We start from the raw sequence: 15,867 nt of genomic DNA on the forward strand, positions 1-15,867 counted from the left end.
CAGCAGTCCATGGACAGAGGGGCCTCCCTCCTCTTAGGTCCTCACACAGGCCAGCAGCACAGACTCTCCAGCAGATGGGCATGGAGGGACATCCTTGTCAGCTCCCCAACACCACCAGCTCACTTTGCCCTCCAAATGTTTTGAACCACAACTCCTACCAGCCCCAGCCCTGTTGGGATGGGAGTTGTAGCCCAAAATATTAGGTGAGCTCCAGGCTGGTGAAGTAGCCCCTGAAACACACTCTTGGAAGTGAAACAAGCTTGTGATGCCATCACTTCACCAACTCTGTCACATTAATTTGCACAGGATGTTCCCTGGTTCTCAGCGCTGCCTCCTCCTCCCACTCCTCCATGGCTGGTTTTCTCTCTGACTTTTGAGCCACCCTCTGCAGCTGGGCCTTTAGCGGCCACTTGACTTGCAGGCAGCCAGCAGGGAATGAGACCTGTGTCTTATTCTCTGTGACAGGAAATGCCTCCCCTCCTGATCTGTGCACATCCAGAGGCTTGACCAGGCCTGAAAACAGGTCCAGCTGGGCTCTGGTGGCTACGGTTGGACACACACCTCCCTGTTCCTTCTGCCACACTCTTGCACAGCTCCTGTGAACCTCAGAAAGGCTTGTGCTGCAGGACAACTTCCCAGCAGCAACTGGAGCTTTGGGGATCACCATTTACAACTATGCTTAGCTGGAGTTGATGGGAGTCATAGTCCAACCCCCCCCCCCCCGAGGGCACCAGGCTGCCTGAGTGGTTTGCCACACGCCTGCCACCAGGCCTGGCACAGCAGCCTCTCTCTGTCCCCTGCTCCCCTTGCCTCTCCAGAATATTGCTTTCCTGACTCTAATTCAGTGCGACGCTGACGTAGCACTCACCCGGGACTCTCTAATGCAAGGTGCTATATAGATGCAGAATCCTGCCTACCTTCTCTTAAACAGATGCTGGAGCTGAAGAAGACAGGCGGTGCTGCCTGGTGGCTGCCTTTTCCAGCTGTTGCAATTACACTCCCATCACCATCAACAGCGTGCCCACTGTCCTCTGCCCCCTTCCCTGCACAACTGCTTCAGAGACTAAAGCTCAGCGATCTGCAGCAGGGACAACTTGTTTTCTCCCAATATGGTAGGAACAACAGGGGAACAGCGTAGGAATCTGCCTCCAATGGAGCCAGGCCACTAATGCATCTCTAGCTCATTATGGTCTGCACTGCGTGGTAGTGGCTCTCCTGGCACTTTGGGCAGGAAGACTGTCCCAAGTGCTGGGGGCTGAATCCAGGACTTCCTGCATGCAAAGCAGATGTTCTGTGACCGCTGAGCTGCACGCCTTCCCCAAAGCTGCCGAAAGCCCGGTTCCTTTTGTGGAAAACTCCTCTCTGTCACATAAGGGAGTCTCAAGGAGAGATCCTGAAGAACAAGCAGCCAGCAGGGTTGTTAGAGAAGAAAGGAAGGAAACCGCATCTGACAAAGGAAAAGTGGAGTACCCTGAGGCGTTCATGATTGCCGCAGGGCTTGTCCTATACCAGCTCTAGACTTCTGCTTGTGTGCTGTGTACCCTAAGAAACAGAGGCCAGGAGAAGGAGAACAAGGGTGGATTAAGGTCGACATCATTTGTTTCTGGCCCTTTATCAGCCGCAAGACAGGCAGATGTTCAAGAGGTGATGCTTCCCCAGGGGATGGGGGGGCAGGAGGATTTGCTTTGCATGTTTTTCTGCTTGCGGCACAGCAGTGAATCTTTAAAGATGAAAGGACAGGGCATTTCTGCCCGCTGTGCACACAGGAACACAGGAATCTGCCATATACCAAGTCAGACCATTGGTCCATCTAGCTTAGTATTGTCTACACTGACTGGCAGCAACTCTCTGGGGTTTCAAGCAGCGGTGTCTCTCTTAGCCCTACCCGGAGATACTGGGGATTGAACCTGGGAGCTTCTGCCTGCAAGGCAGATGCTCTACCGCTGAACTGCGCCCATTCACACACACTGATACTGGTTTTGATGCTAGTCATACTGGGATGGAAATGGCTCCGGATGCTTGGAAAAGGCAGCAGCAGAGACATGTCCGCTGCTGAGTTAGGTCAGTTTTGATTATAGCAAACTGTCACATCTTCTCCTAAAGCATTCTGGGAATTGTAGTTTGGTGAGAGTGCTGACCATTTTTTATTGAGAATTCATAATCCTCTTTGAGAGAACTACAACACTCAGATTCCCCTGTCCTGGGAAAAGAACAATTATGCATTGCAGGGGGTTGGACTAGATGACCCTTGGGTCCCTTCCAACTCTGATTAAACCAGTTTAAGGCTGCAATGCAGTCTTCCTAAATCTCGTGCCCTTCAGACGACAGCTCCCTCCCGCCATCCCCAGACACCACAGCCATGCTCCCATCAGCTTCAGCTTCAGCATCAGCACAGCTGCGTTGGCTGGGGCCGAGGGGAGTTGCAGCTGAAAACATCTGAAGGGCACCAGATTGGGATAAGCAGAGGTGGCAGAAGGGCACCAGATTGGGATAAACACACCAGAGGTGGCAGGTTTTAGGTGCAAACTGGGAGACAGATGCAGCTGGGAGAAGGGAGCCTTGTTCACCATCCAGGTCAACTGAAAGATTAATGCAGGAAATTGAGAACTACAGTATCCTTAAGAGATGAAGGTAAGAACATCAGGAGGCCCTGCTGGGTCAGGCAGAAGGTGCATCTGGTTCAGCCTCTTGTTCTCACAATGGCCAAGCAGACACAGTGGGAAACCACAAGCAGGACTCTTCCCACTTGCAATTCCCGGAGGCTGCTCTGCAGAGGCATTTTGCACAGAAGAATGCAGCCATCCTGGCCAATGGCCTTTGGCAGCCTGCATCACTTTGTCTAGCCCTCTTTTAAAGCCATCTCCTATCTTTCTGAAGCCCTTTCCGTGAGGTAGAACCCCACCCCCACCCCGAGGGGGGACCCAATCCATTAAGATGTCCTTCTCCGACACAAACTCATTTGAAGGCCAGTGTGGTGTCGTGAGGGATCACCCAGGGTTCAAAGGCCAGCTTGGCCATGATACTCACCAGGTGATCTCTCAGTCACCATCTCTCAGACTAACCTACCTTGGAAGGTTGTTATGAGGAGAGAATGGGGAGGCAGAGAGCTGTATGCACCAACTGTAGGCTCCTTGGCAAAAAGGCAGGACAGAAATGTAATAAAATAAATGAATAAAAGAAATAGGAGTTGGGCAAGAAGAATGGTTTTAATTAGGCTGGCTCGGAAGCAATTATTGTGCTGCATATTCATTAGTGGGGCACATTGTTTCTTTTGCCATAGGGCCCCCTCCTCACATATTTTATTGCAACCCCAGAGAGGATATCCTGGGGCCAGTCTTCTAAGAATGCCATGTAACTCTCCTTCCCCCCATTACAGGCCTCTTCACACCAAGTTTCTTGCACTCATAAACCAAGTCTTTCTGGTGCTCCCTTTTGCTGACCGTCACTTGAGTCATTTCGGTTGCAACTTTAAGCTTCGCCAGGCAGATGCAACAGCTGGCGTATTGCTTGCATGATCACCTTTCCAGGGATGAGTCACTGTTGTTGCTGAAAAGTGCTGCTGCTTTCCCCACTCACTGCAATGTCTGCTGGGCAGCTCCAAATAGTTTTGGTGTGGAAGATCCAAATGCAAGTCCGCACGCAGAATTATTACATGCCAGTTTGCGAGCCCCATTGTGGAGCACCTTTTTTGCATGCAGAAGGTCTCAGGTTCAGTCCCTGACATCTGTTGATAAAGGATCAAGGAGCAGGTGACAGAGAGGACCAGTCACGGCTGGAGACTCTAGGGAGCACTTCTGGGTTTCCAGCCCTCTCCTTGGTCCTCCCATGAGAGGAATGTGTCATATAACCATGATATGAATGCCTCTTGCTTCCCTGGATAGAGGGGTGCCTGTGGAAGACTCAGACTTTTGCACAGCTGGGGTGCAGCCTCCTGCACAAAGGTAAGAGCCACATCCCTTTATCTCCTTCTCCTCTGCCTCTGGCCTTGCCCCCTCTCAGGCTGAAAAAGCCCCCCCCCCATCCACACTGAGCTAAATGGACAATAGCCCATGTGGAGGAGGCAGCTTCCTGTGTCCCACGCAAGCCCCTTTGATCTGGAGACAAATGGGTGTTGTGCAAGAGCACAGTGCAAATGACAGGAAGGCAGAGATAACAGGATTGCATGGATGGTGAAAGCCCAGGTGCAGGGAAACAGGAGTCATCAGCTTATCTATTTAGGCAACTTGTATGCTGATTCCAATGCGGTTTCCAATAAAGGGATAAAACAGAATCAGCAGAGAAACACAACCTGGTGCCCTCCAGGTGGTTGGGCTACAGCTTCCATCAGCTCCCCCCAGTGTGGCTCTAGGATGCTGGGGCTGATGGAAATGCAGCCATGCAAGCTGGTACTGTTGGGAGTTGGGAGTCCAATAGATTTAGAAAGTACTAGGCTGGGGAGTCTGCCATAGGGCCACAACGTGTTCAATGAAGCCATAAAAGATGAGGGCACCCAGACAAAACAAATAGGCCTGTGCCAGAGATGGACAGGAATCAACCTTCCCTACCCAACTGCTTTCTCTAGGAAGGTCCCCCCACTACCCCCCCTAAAAAACAACAACAATTGTGCTTCAGGAAGAAGCCATCTATTGGCGCCCTAGCATCGCTGGTGGAAAATCCCTTCAGGTGCTCTGTTGGTGACCCATGAGGTAGGCTGTGTGCAAAGCTGAAGTTGGTTCAGCCCACCCGTCCTGCAGATCACCAGCAGGACCTCCCAGCTTCAGGTGTTTGTTTGTTAATTGCAATCATCTATTAGGATTGTCTATATGCTGCTCTTTATGTCTGAGTTCAGAATATTTGTGGGGGTATCAATAAGCTATAACAGGTAAGATGATTCCTAGAAGTCTTTTCTGCTTGGCTGTTTCTCTCAGTGCCAAGAAACCCAATTCAAAAGTTACCTGTGCTCAATTCAAAAGTTACTAGGACAGGGACCTTGCTTAAGCCAACTCTCTTGCCATGCCCTCTCCCACTTGCAATCTGGGGATATTTATACAGACCTACTTTACAGAGTTGTTATAGGATTACCAAAGAACTTTGAATAATTTAAAGTGCATTGTTCTTGTTGTCTTTATATTGCCTAAGAGAGCAGCCTCTGAGCCACATGAAATCCTGACTGGCCTTCAGGAGGGATAGAACAGTGATGGAGAAGAGGGGTCTTGGCCCCGGGAGCCCAGCAGTGATTGGGAAACTGAGACAAAGGCTGCAGTTTCACCAGCAAAGGAGCTGGCTGTGAGCCTGATGCTTGTGGTCAGCAGGTGACTGAGGAGGTTCCCCCCTTATCAGATCCCACAGCACCAAAGCTCATAGAGCCAGAGTCAGGAGGAATCTTATGGGCGCCTTCCTTCAAGCCAAGTACCCAAGGCCAACTGTGGAACTCAATCCCACTGGAGGCAGCAACAGCCACCAACTTGGATGGCTCCAAAAGAGGATGAGACAAATTCATGGAGGAGAGGGCTAGCAATGGCTCCTAGCCACAATGGCTATGTTCTGTCTCCACAGTTAGAGGCAGCAATGCTTCTGAAACCAGTTGCTGGAAGCCACAGGAGGGGAGAGGGCTCTTGTGCTTGGGTCTTGCTTGCTGGCTTCTCATGGGCATGTGGTTGGCCACTGCAAAAACAGGATGCTGGACTGGATGGGCTCTTCTGGTGTTTTTAAGTACCTACGTCACCCGTCTTAAATCCCTGTTTCAAATTGCACTTGCATCAGTCATCTGAGTGGGCATGGATGTCTTCATCTGGCTCACCTGTTCAATTGGATCAAAGCTTGCGGGGGCTGTGGGGGGACACACATCAAAGCACATTATTTCTTGAGAAACTCCCAGATAGATGAGAATTGTGGCTTACATTCTTGTGTCCACGTGGCTTCACAAACTAAACCACCGGATGCAGAACAAATGGGCGTGTGAAGACAGCCCAGGAGCCAGAGGCTGGAAAGACCTCAACCAACCCCAGTTGGTTGGAGGCAAAACTGCGTGCTCAGTTTTTTGGGGTGATGTGACCAGTGGCGTAGCGTGGGCTGTCAGCACCCGGGGCAAGGCAAGTAATTTGCGCCCCCTAACCCTCAGATGTTGCGCCCGGCCCCCCCTGCACCCCCCAGGCTACGCCACTGGATGTGACCACTGGCCTGGTCTTTTTTGCTGGGTTGCGGAGAAGGCAATGTCATTGTGATGGGAAGGCAAGTGGGGTGGTGCTCCCTCCTCCTCCCAAATTACTTTTTTACTATGCTTTATTATTGTTTATATATTGCACATTTGTGAAGGTTGTGTATGCTTCCTATATCCAGTGTGGTTTTTTCTTTAAAAAATGTTTAGGGGTACTCTCATTTTGACTCAAGAAAACCACCCATTTCAAATGGGGGAAAATAAATACAATAAATGGACAAAAGTACAAAGATTCACAAAATGTTTAGGGGTATGCATCCCCCTGCATCCCTCCAGAAAAAAGCACTGCCTATATCCATAAGAAAAAGCATTTAAAAGTGCCAATTGCTTGTGAGCCCCTCGACCCGCCAGGACCATTAGCCGGCACAGCATTTGGCCCCTAGAGCCATTTCACACGTGCACCCCTTAAACGGGCTTGTGGCCTTAATCCTGTATCTGAAACCCGCTCCTGCTGGAAGGAAACTCAGCCAGGAAAACGAATTCGCGGGGAAGGGAAGGAAACTCCTCCCCGCCGCGTATAGGGAATAGGAAGGTAACATCCAGAAAGCATCTCTGCCCGGCAGAGGGCAGCGCTCAACAGGCGCGAATACGCTTGAATAATCCGTGTGAATCCTTCCCCGGCGCCTGGACGCGGAGCATAATAGGCTGGGCTTTGTTTCGCGGCGAGGGAGCGCGGAATGGTGGCTCCGTGAGTTGTACGCACCCAGGTAGACACGTGCACCTGCGAAATCACGAGTCCCGGGCCGGGGGGCTGCGGGGCCGGAGGGGGGAGATGGATGCTGGAGGGCCTCCCCAGGGCGCCTTCCTCGGCCGCGGAGGGGCGCGCTCCAGGGAGCCCGGGGAGGGCGGCGGCCGAGCGACCCCGTCCCGCGGGAGCGAGGAGGGCGAGGGGTGGGGGAGAGAGCGCGCGCCCTCGCCGCCCCCCGCTCCCGACTGGCGGCTCCCGCCCCGGCCTGACGTCAAGGAAGGAGGAGAGTGAAAGCAAAAGGGAGCGAAGGAAGGCGGGCGCGAGCGAGCGAGCCAGCCAGGAAAACACTCCCGCGCCAGCCGAGCAGGGCAGCAGCCGAGCGGGAGGAGCAGCCGGAGCAGCGCCGGCTTAGGAGCGGCCGGAGGGTCGCCCGAAGTTGTGGGGTGCCGTCCCCTCGGCGCGGGGTGCGGGAGAAGCCGGGGCGCCGAGCGTGGATCTACGCCTTTCCCATCTGGCGGAGCCGAGGAGGGCGCGCGGGGCTGGCGGGCTGCCGGAGAGGTGAGCGCCGAGGAGCCCGCGCCTCTGCCCCGCTTGGGCGCGCTTGGCTCCTCTCGGGCCGCTATTGTCTGGCCGCCGGGTCTGCCTCTGTTTCCCTTGCCGGGCGGGGTCCAGGGAAGGGGTCGCTCGAGGGGCGGACGCTGCGCGCAGGCGAGAGAAAGGAAGCAGAAAGAAAGCGCCCCCACCTCTCCTCCCCGGGGCCAAAACGGCGTGTTGCGTGGCCGGGGGGGGGTCCTGCCTGGCGAACGCCCAGCCCGGCCAACAGAGAGTTTCCTTGGGGAGACCCCCGTCAGATAACGCCGCCACCCCCTTTGCCTACAATGCCGTGTGCACGCGCGGGGCCCCCTCGCCTTCTCCTTCGCCTGCGCCTCAGATCCTCCCATCCTCGGATTTCCCCTCCATAACATCAACATTGCAGAGAAGCGCTTCTGGCGTGAAATTAATTTATTTGTCTGGGCGGGGGGGGGGTGGAGGAGAGAAAGACGATTCCCTTTTGGAAACGGGCTCAGTGTGTGACGATGTACCCCCCGCCCGTCCTTTCTTCCGTTGCTTTCTCCTGGGATCCAGTAGATCGCGCATTGGCCAAGGATGGGCTTGGCCAGCGCCTTTCTCTCCGGAGAGGGTTGGGGGTGTTGCTGTGTGTGTGTGTGTGTGTGTGTGTGAGAGAGAGAGAGAGAGAGAGAGAGAGAGATATGATTTGCCTATTTCTTGCTGGCCCGTGATATTTTTTTTGCAAACGACCAAGTGTTATCTGGAACGTGGGCGCGATCCTGTTGCACGTTCATTGAGGAGTAAGTCCCGCTGGCTGCAACAGTTCCCAGGGAAATATGCGCTGGATCGCTCTTCTCAAGAGCTTTTGCGGAGCACCTCTGCCCCACCTCAATTTCTCACAAGGGCTTCGTTTTCCTTTCTTCTTTCTCGTGCTAACGCAGGTTTAAAATGTTGTTTTAGGCTTGCTTCCCTCTTGTGGGCCTGTTTTCTTTTTAAGCCAAAGAAAAAAACAGCTGTGGAAAGTTTTCTGTTCGCCTCTCGCCTTCCTTCGCAACCCCCCCCCCCCCCCCGCTGGGGCGTGTGCCTGTGTTTGCTCCGGATCAAGTTTCTTCTGGTGACTTTTGGAGGAGCGCGTTACGAGATCTCCCCCCCCCCCGCCCGGCTCCTGCCCGGGGCATTCCCGCCCCCACCCCACCCCTCTGCATCTTTTGGTAGCCCGACCCTCCTGCCTGCCTGCCTGCATAGTTGTTGTTGTTGAGTCGTGTCCGCCTCTTCGTGACCCCCTGGACCAGAGCACGCCAGGCCCTCCTGTCTTCCCCTGCCTGCCTGCCTGCATAGTTACTTAGAGGCAAGTTCCCCGGCCTTCCAAGCGAGGCATGCGCTCATCCTCTGCGCTCTTAGGCTCGCAGCCCGATCCCACTGGTGTTTCCCTGGGAGCAAATCCTGTTAAGTTCAGTGGGGCTTGCCTCCAGGTAAGGGGAAGCCTTGACTCTTGGGTAGGATGGCAGCATTCGCGCCGCCTTGGCAGTCCTCCCCCAGGTGTGTGGAGGGGGGAGGGTTGTCCCTAAGCCAGCTGCTCTGGCTTCTTGCTTCGGGCCCAAGAGCAGCTGCCCGGCCCAGGCAGAGAATCATCGTGAAAATTATTCTAGCAGATATTTGGCTAGTGATAGCACTACTCAACCTTTCCTATTCCTTTCCTTCACCACTAATATATATCTCACAATCTTAATCTAATATTTATTCCACCTGCTGCAGTTTTTTGGGTCTGTTGCCCTCCCCCACTGACAGGCTCTTCCCAAAAAAGGAAAGGGGAAAAAAGGAAAAGGAAAAAGAAGAAGAAATACTGATGTCTCTCTTGTCAGCAAACATTTGAACCCTGCATGTCTGGGGCGGCCTCCCCACTTTTCAAACAGAGCAACACAAAAAAGCCCCTTCTGTGTATGTGTACACAACACCATCTGGGCTGCTTTTCTTTTCAGCCTCTATAGTCTCTTTCCCCTCCTACTTTTAATGTTCTTTTCTCTCTCCTCCCTCTTTTTTCTCTTAAGTAATTTGAAAAACGCAAATAGATCCCTGGGGCTTGTTCACATCAGTACAAAGCATGGGAGGCAACAGTTTATTTTAAATAAACTCTCCAGTTCAAAACTGGCCAGATAGCCCCAGTCTCCCTTGCCGTTTCTCCACACCCACACATCCCATAGCCACACAGAATAGGGTTGCCAGCTGACCAGGAAAAGCGAACAAAAAGCCCCTTGCTAGGCTTGCTCCTTAATAATAGCCTGATCTGCAGAAGCAGCAGGGAATGCTTTTCTGGGCGTGGGGGTAAGTGTGATGGCCAGCTAATACCTGCCAGTGAAGGTGCAGAACAGCTGCTTTAGCAGGGCATAGGGCCGCTGGACAGTTGGGAAGTAAGCAACTCTGCATGCCATAGAATCCCAGAGGGATGGAGTGTGGTGATGTATTTGATGGAAACACTTGATGTGGATTCCTTGCTCTGAAAAATGTGCTTTCAACACAAGCAGAGAAAGATCCCCCTTCTCAATGCCTCATTAAGCCAGATATAATTTGCTCTGTGTGTGTCACCCTTTGAAATTGTTGGTAGGTTCAAGGTTGAGAAAAAGGAAAGACTTATTTCCATGTGAAGTTATGAGCTTATGGAATTCACTGCCACAAGATGTGGTGATGGACTCTAGCAAGAAGGACCAGGCGCATTTGTGGAGGGGGGGGGTTGTCTGCCAGCAGCTCTGGGGCATGATAACCAAATGGATCCACCATGTTCAGAGGCAAGGTACCTCTGGGGGCAAACTAAAAGAAAGCCCCCCCCCCCTCACCTGTCCAGCCCTGCTTGTGAGTCTTCAGAGGTGGAAATAATTGGCTGGGCTTCTCCATGGGACTCCGTTCCATTTAGCTGGGCTGTTCTTGGACTAATAGCTTTTGCTCAGAACCTGTTTGTTGTGTGTATGCCAGCTGGGTGTCAGTTTTCCTTCTCAATCCACTCTGGCTGAGGTTTCTAATCTGTGAGCTGATTTTTGGTGTGGAGGCGAGGAGTAATTGTCCCTCCTTCTTAATTAGCACAGGAGTAGCAGCATCTGCAAAGTAAGTTAGCAAAGGAAATGTGGGCAGTCTTTGCTTATTTATTCCTGCTTTCTCTTCTGCTACTCAGGTTCCCCAATTTTCTTCTCTTTCTAGACTCATTTTATTTGAGGGAGCCTTCCTCACAGGATTACTGTAAGGATTCGTTTAGATCATCTTAGTAGGGTTCTGATAGTTACATGACTCTGGGTTGGGGGCTAATGACAGCCTCCCACGTTAACCCCCTGTCAACACCTTGCTGATGCTAAACTGAGGATGTTGGTCTTTCACGAAACTGTTCTACCTCTACAAGTGTTTTGCAAGATGTAGACTGCTTAGGACTTGAATGAGATGAACCCCAGGTGAGTTTTCCTCTGCTGGAAAAAGCAAATTGGGTGCTAAGGAGGGGCGCATCCTTCCCCAGCCTTTCCTGACCTGGTGACCTCCAGATGCTTTGCATGACAACTTCCCTCAGCCCCAGCCAGCACAGCTGATGAGAATTGTAGTCCAAAACATCTGGAGGGCACCTGATTGTGGAAGGCTGCTTTCACCTGAGCCATGCCTTCTGCTTGGACACACAAAAAGGAGCGGATCCATATTGTCAAATCCCTCTCTTTCTTACAGAATTGGGGGCCAGTGGGATGACTATGTATTCCTTTCCAGCAGGGGGCACCCTCATGCCCTCCTCCTCCTTATCTTCCCAAATGAGGGGAGTGGTCTCCCCCCCCCCCTTTCTATTTTCTGTTCTGTAGGCAGGATCTGGGAATCTTCAACTCAGAAGCATTTTGGGCTTTGTGGGGGAGGGGTGAGAGGAGGCGGTAGTAAAGCTAGTTACTAAATGGCTCAGAGCCACGGATCCTCCTCCTTGATCTCTTGGCGGCTCTTTTATCTCTGACTCTGTGGCTTTTGCCTCTGGGGTGGAGTTGGCTTCATGGCTTCCAGACGACTGAAGTGGCTTTCAGAGGGGTACTAATTTAAACACACGCGACACTGGTGTTAGCTTTTTGTGCCAACCAAGATCTTCCCAGCCAGGGCAGGAGGCGGCAAACTGCATCTTTTGTTTTCTCTCTTGTTTCCTCTCCTCCTTTTGCCTGCTTTCTCCTGCCTGCTGCCAACACAGCATTTCGTCAGGGATTGCCTCTGATTTCTGCTGCTGGGTGGCTACAGCATTTGGAGCTGGTGGCAAATGTCACCAGGGCAGTAGTGGGCAAATGCTTGCTGGGGAGGGTAGATTTGGGCATGAAACAAGACACCCCCCAGTTAGACCTTCTTAACCCAAAGGTGGACTCATTTTGAGGCCCCACAGATGTAGAGCTGTGCATACCCAAAGGTGTATCCAGTGTTAGTCCTACGCAGAGTAGACCCATTTAAAATTAGCACACATTACTCTGTTCAGTCCATTAATTTCAATAGGTTTGGTCTGACTATTTACTTTTTCTATTTATTACCTGCCCTTCAGGAACAGGCATGCTACATGGGAAATAACATCAGGGGGGTCAAAGCAAGTGAGTCAAGCTGTAATGCAGCTGTGCTGGCTGAGGCTGAGGGGAACTGTAGTCCAAAACAACTGGAAAGGCTGCTATGATGAATTGCCTGTGGAAATGTAGTTAGTTGTCCGGGGTCCTGCCCAGGCCCAGGCCGTGATATAAAAAGCCAGGCTGTTGGGACCTCCAAGTAGTTCACTCTCCCAGCCTGGGGCCTGTTCCATTTCGCAAGCATGGTTCTTTGCTCATTTTCATGATGGGTGGGGGCGACTGGAGGTGTGTGGGTCCAGGTCCTGCCTGGCAGGGCTTTTCTTCAGCTAGAACTCGCTAGAACTCAGTTCTGGCACCTCTCAGGTGGGGGCACCATTGCCATTATAAAAGAACAAGGAAGGTGTTCATAGTGAGTTCCATCACCTCTTTTTCTAGAAAAAGAGCTCTGCATTTTGGAGAAGGATCCTTCAATGGACTCCTACAGTTTGTCACTCATGTTCCTGTTTAGTCTGCCTTAAGGAAGAGGCCCTGGACTAAGCCCGCCCACCCACTTGCTGCAGTGGGTGCTCTGCACCATTGTTCAGGGCAAGCTGAGAGACCCACGGCCGCCAGGGTGAACCTGAGGGGACTGCAAGGGCTGTGGCTCAGGGCACAGTATCTGCCTTGCATGCAGAACATCTGACGCCAGGGCTGGGAATTGTCTTCCAGCTGAAACCCTGGAGAGCTGTTGCCAGTCTGTGGACAATACTGAGCTTGATGGACCAATAGCTCTAAGCTTCATATGTGCACAATGCTTCTATATTATATAATGCTAATCAGCAACCTTTACACGAGCCCTAAAAGGTTGGCCAGTGCTGTTATCCCCATTTTGCAGATGCAAGACTGAGGGTGAGAGAACTGTAGTGTTCCTAATGCCATTTAGTGGCAGAGTGTAAGAGATTAGAACTGCAGACTGCTTGGTGTGAATCTCTGCCTCTTAGCCACCAAGGATGACACCAATGATTTTGTTTTTATTCCTAGTCTGTCTTGCCAAGGTGTGAAACTCCTCCCTGGAGGGACAGGACTGATTGGCATCTTACAGGCATTCATCTTGGATGTGTTTTTCCCACCACAGAAAGCATCCCGATTTCCTTGCTGGAGCAATCTAGACTGGGCCAGCCTGCTTTGTTCCTTCCTTCTGCCTAAATGTTAGCTCCTTGGATGAGGAGTTCCCTTTGTATTCTTGCCTAAGACTGATCCACCATGTAGTACAGCACTGATGGGGGACCTGTGGCCCTCCAGGAGCTGCTGGCCTTCCAGTTCCCATCAGCAGCTAGTGTGCTTAGGGGTGATAGGGGCTATAATTGAACAACATCTGGAGAGCCACAGGGTCCCCATCGGTGTGGTAGTCTAAGATAAAAAGAACCGCTGCCCCTCGACTTATGGGAGACAATCCCCTGGAAGCCCCGGTGGAATGAATGGAACATCCTGGGAGATGGTCCACGGTGTTCCTAATTGCTGCCTTTATTGGCACCCCAAAATCCATCCTGAAGTAGCCATTTCAGGTGGACTGATCTAGGCTGAATCATTTTTATTCAGAACCCAATAAACGTGCTTCCACAGTCTTGCTCTTCTGCCTTCTCTCTTGGGGCTTAATTTTGTCCTCTTCCCCTTTTGACTCACTGGCTATTCCGGAGCCTCTTTTAGTTGGGAGTTGTGCAACTGCTCTGCTGACTTCGATGGCTCTTTTCTTCACAGCATCCAAAAATGGGAAGATCTGTGATAACTCCGTGGGAATGTATATTCACGCAATATCTCTAGTTTAAAGGATCCAGTTCCTGATGGGTCTGAGCAAAGGTCTGTTTCAGGTGTGGGGACTTCTGGCCCTCCAGATGCTGCTGACCTACATCTCCCCTCAGCCCCAGGCAGCATGGCCTGTGGCCAGGGATGATGGGAGATGTAGTTCTGCAGCACCTGGAGGCCCCAGGTCCCCCAGACATGGCTTATCGAGACCAGCATTCTGCTGCCTACAGTGATCTGCCAGATTTATTTAAAAGATTTATTGCATTTCTATTGCAACTTTTCTCAGGAGGAGCTCAAGGTCGTGTCCATGGGTTTTTCTCCAGAAAGCCCTTGAGGAAAACATGAGGGCAGTGGCCCTCTCTTGCTTGGAGTGGCAATCAGAGACCCCCTGCCTCTGATCTTGGAGAGATTATATGGCCATTATGGTTAGTGACCATTGCCTAATCTCCTTTTAAATTCATATTTAAAACATTTAAAATTCACCACATCTTGTAGAAAAAGATGCCATAGTTTAACTATGGGTACATTTTCTAAGCGCTGTTCACATACTGAAAAATAAGATGGCCCCTGTCATCTGATAGGCTCAAAATTTATTTATTTATTTAGAAGCATTTCTTAATATTTTAAAGCAAGATACAGGTACAAACTGGATTCCCAGGGGGGTGGGGGCAGGGGGAGAGTCCAGTCTTGAGCTCCTTGGAGGAAAGGTAAATGTAAAAATAAATAAATAAATCTTATGGGTCAAGAGAAAAATGTTTGTTCACAAGACACAGGAAGCAGTTAACAAATGATGCTTCATGTAACTGACATGGCACGAAAGGAAAAAGGATTGGGGAGGGAGGAAGAAGAAAGCGAGCACTGGAGGAGCTGTGCCTTCCTTAGATGATGGATGGGGCCAGGTTGACCTTCCCTTTGCAGAATGTTCTTCCTGGGAGATAGGGAGACATGGTTCCATGGCAGAGGCCAAAGCGTGTCTCGCTTCAGCTCTGCAGTCTCAGGTAACCGCTTTGGTGGTTCTTTGATATAGCCATAGGTAAAAATTGGCTCCTTCCTACTGAGTTGGCTTCGGTGGAATGGCACAGATCTCCTTTTAGCCAAGTGGAAAGGCCTTTAAATTCTCCCCCGTGGAGAGTGAACGCCTGGTGTTACCGTCTGCACTAATGCAAATTTCTCCAGCCTGTTGGCTCACTTAGGCAACTGCAACTGTTTTGAGATGTAAGCCGCTATCTAACTGTAGCAGCTGAATATATTTGCATTGGAAAGTAGTCCTCACTGGTGTATAATTGAGAGCTACCTGTGTGTATTTGCATTAGTAAGTGGCCTGGTGGTTTCTCTAGTCAGGATTTCACTGCCGCCCCTGGAGTCTGATGGACACTTCAGCATTAATAGGAATGTTCCTGCCACCTTTTGCCAACATCATCAGCCCCCTATCAAAAGCATCCTCTGACCCGTTTGAAGCTGCTCATGCAGGCCTGTGGGCAATGGTGGATTTCTTGCCGCTTGGCTCTTCAGCGATTGACAGCGGGGCGAGGGGGGTGTCAGGCTGGAATGTGCTGCTTGTTAGCGGATGAAGACAAATTTGCAAGTGGCTTCTAGGGTGTCTATGGCTGGAGTCAGATGATCTTCCCCCTCCCTGCCAGAGTTTGTTAATTTTATTTCATAAAATACAGTACTGCAGAACAAAAACCTTCAAAATGCGTTGTAGTGCTTTGAGAGAGGTTTTGATGGGGGCACAGCAGGGCTGGCTGATGGGGATAGCAGTCCACCTGTAACACAGCCTTTGCCACCCTGGAGTCTTCCAGATGTTTTGGATGGCAACTTCTGCTCATTGGGAGCTGGGGTCCAAAACATCTCAAGTGCACTAGGCTGGCAAAGGATGTGTTATGGTATAAACTGATTGGCACACTTGGTTCCTGATGCACCATCTGGGGAAGGGGCAGAGCATGCAGAAGGCGTGAGCTGCAACCCTTTTCCAAAATCTTGGAGAGCTGCTGCCAGTTGGTGTAAGGATGGACAAAGAATCTGACTTGGCCTAAAGCAGTTCCCTATATTCCGGGTGGGGGGGTCACCCCCATTCAGTCCAGTAGCTTTCTTGTTGGCATGCA

General features: G+C 51.4%; 1 protein-coding gene across 3 annotated transcripts in view; it reads left to right on the forward strand.

The window, feature by feature from the left end:
• Nucleotides 1–6,715: 6,715 nt before the first annotated feature.
• SEMA4C (semaphorin 4C) overlaps nt 6,716–15,867 on the forward strand; it is a 62,236-nt gene continuing 53,084 nt past the window's right edge. Inside the window, exon 1 of one of the 3 annotated variants that reach the window (XM_083753236.1) lies at nt 6,716–6,903. The gene's annotated coding sequence lies outside the window, so the exon portion shown is untranslated. Of the gene's footprint in view, nt 6,904–7,156; nt 7,443–15,867 lie in introns of those variants that run through there. The other 2 variants (XM_083753235.1, XR_014567563.1) reach the window with 2 other exon arrangements.

This window comes from Podarcis gaigeae (genome assembly GCF_964106915.1).
Source record: "Podarcis gaigeae genome assembly, chromosome: 8".
Lineage (NCBI taxonomy): Eukaryota > Metazoa > Chordata > Lepidosauria > Squamata > Lacertidae > Podarcis > Podarcis gaigeae.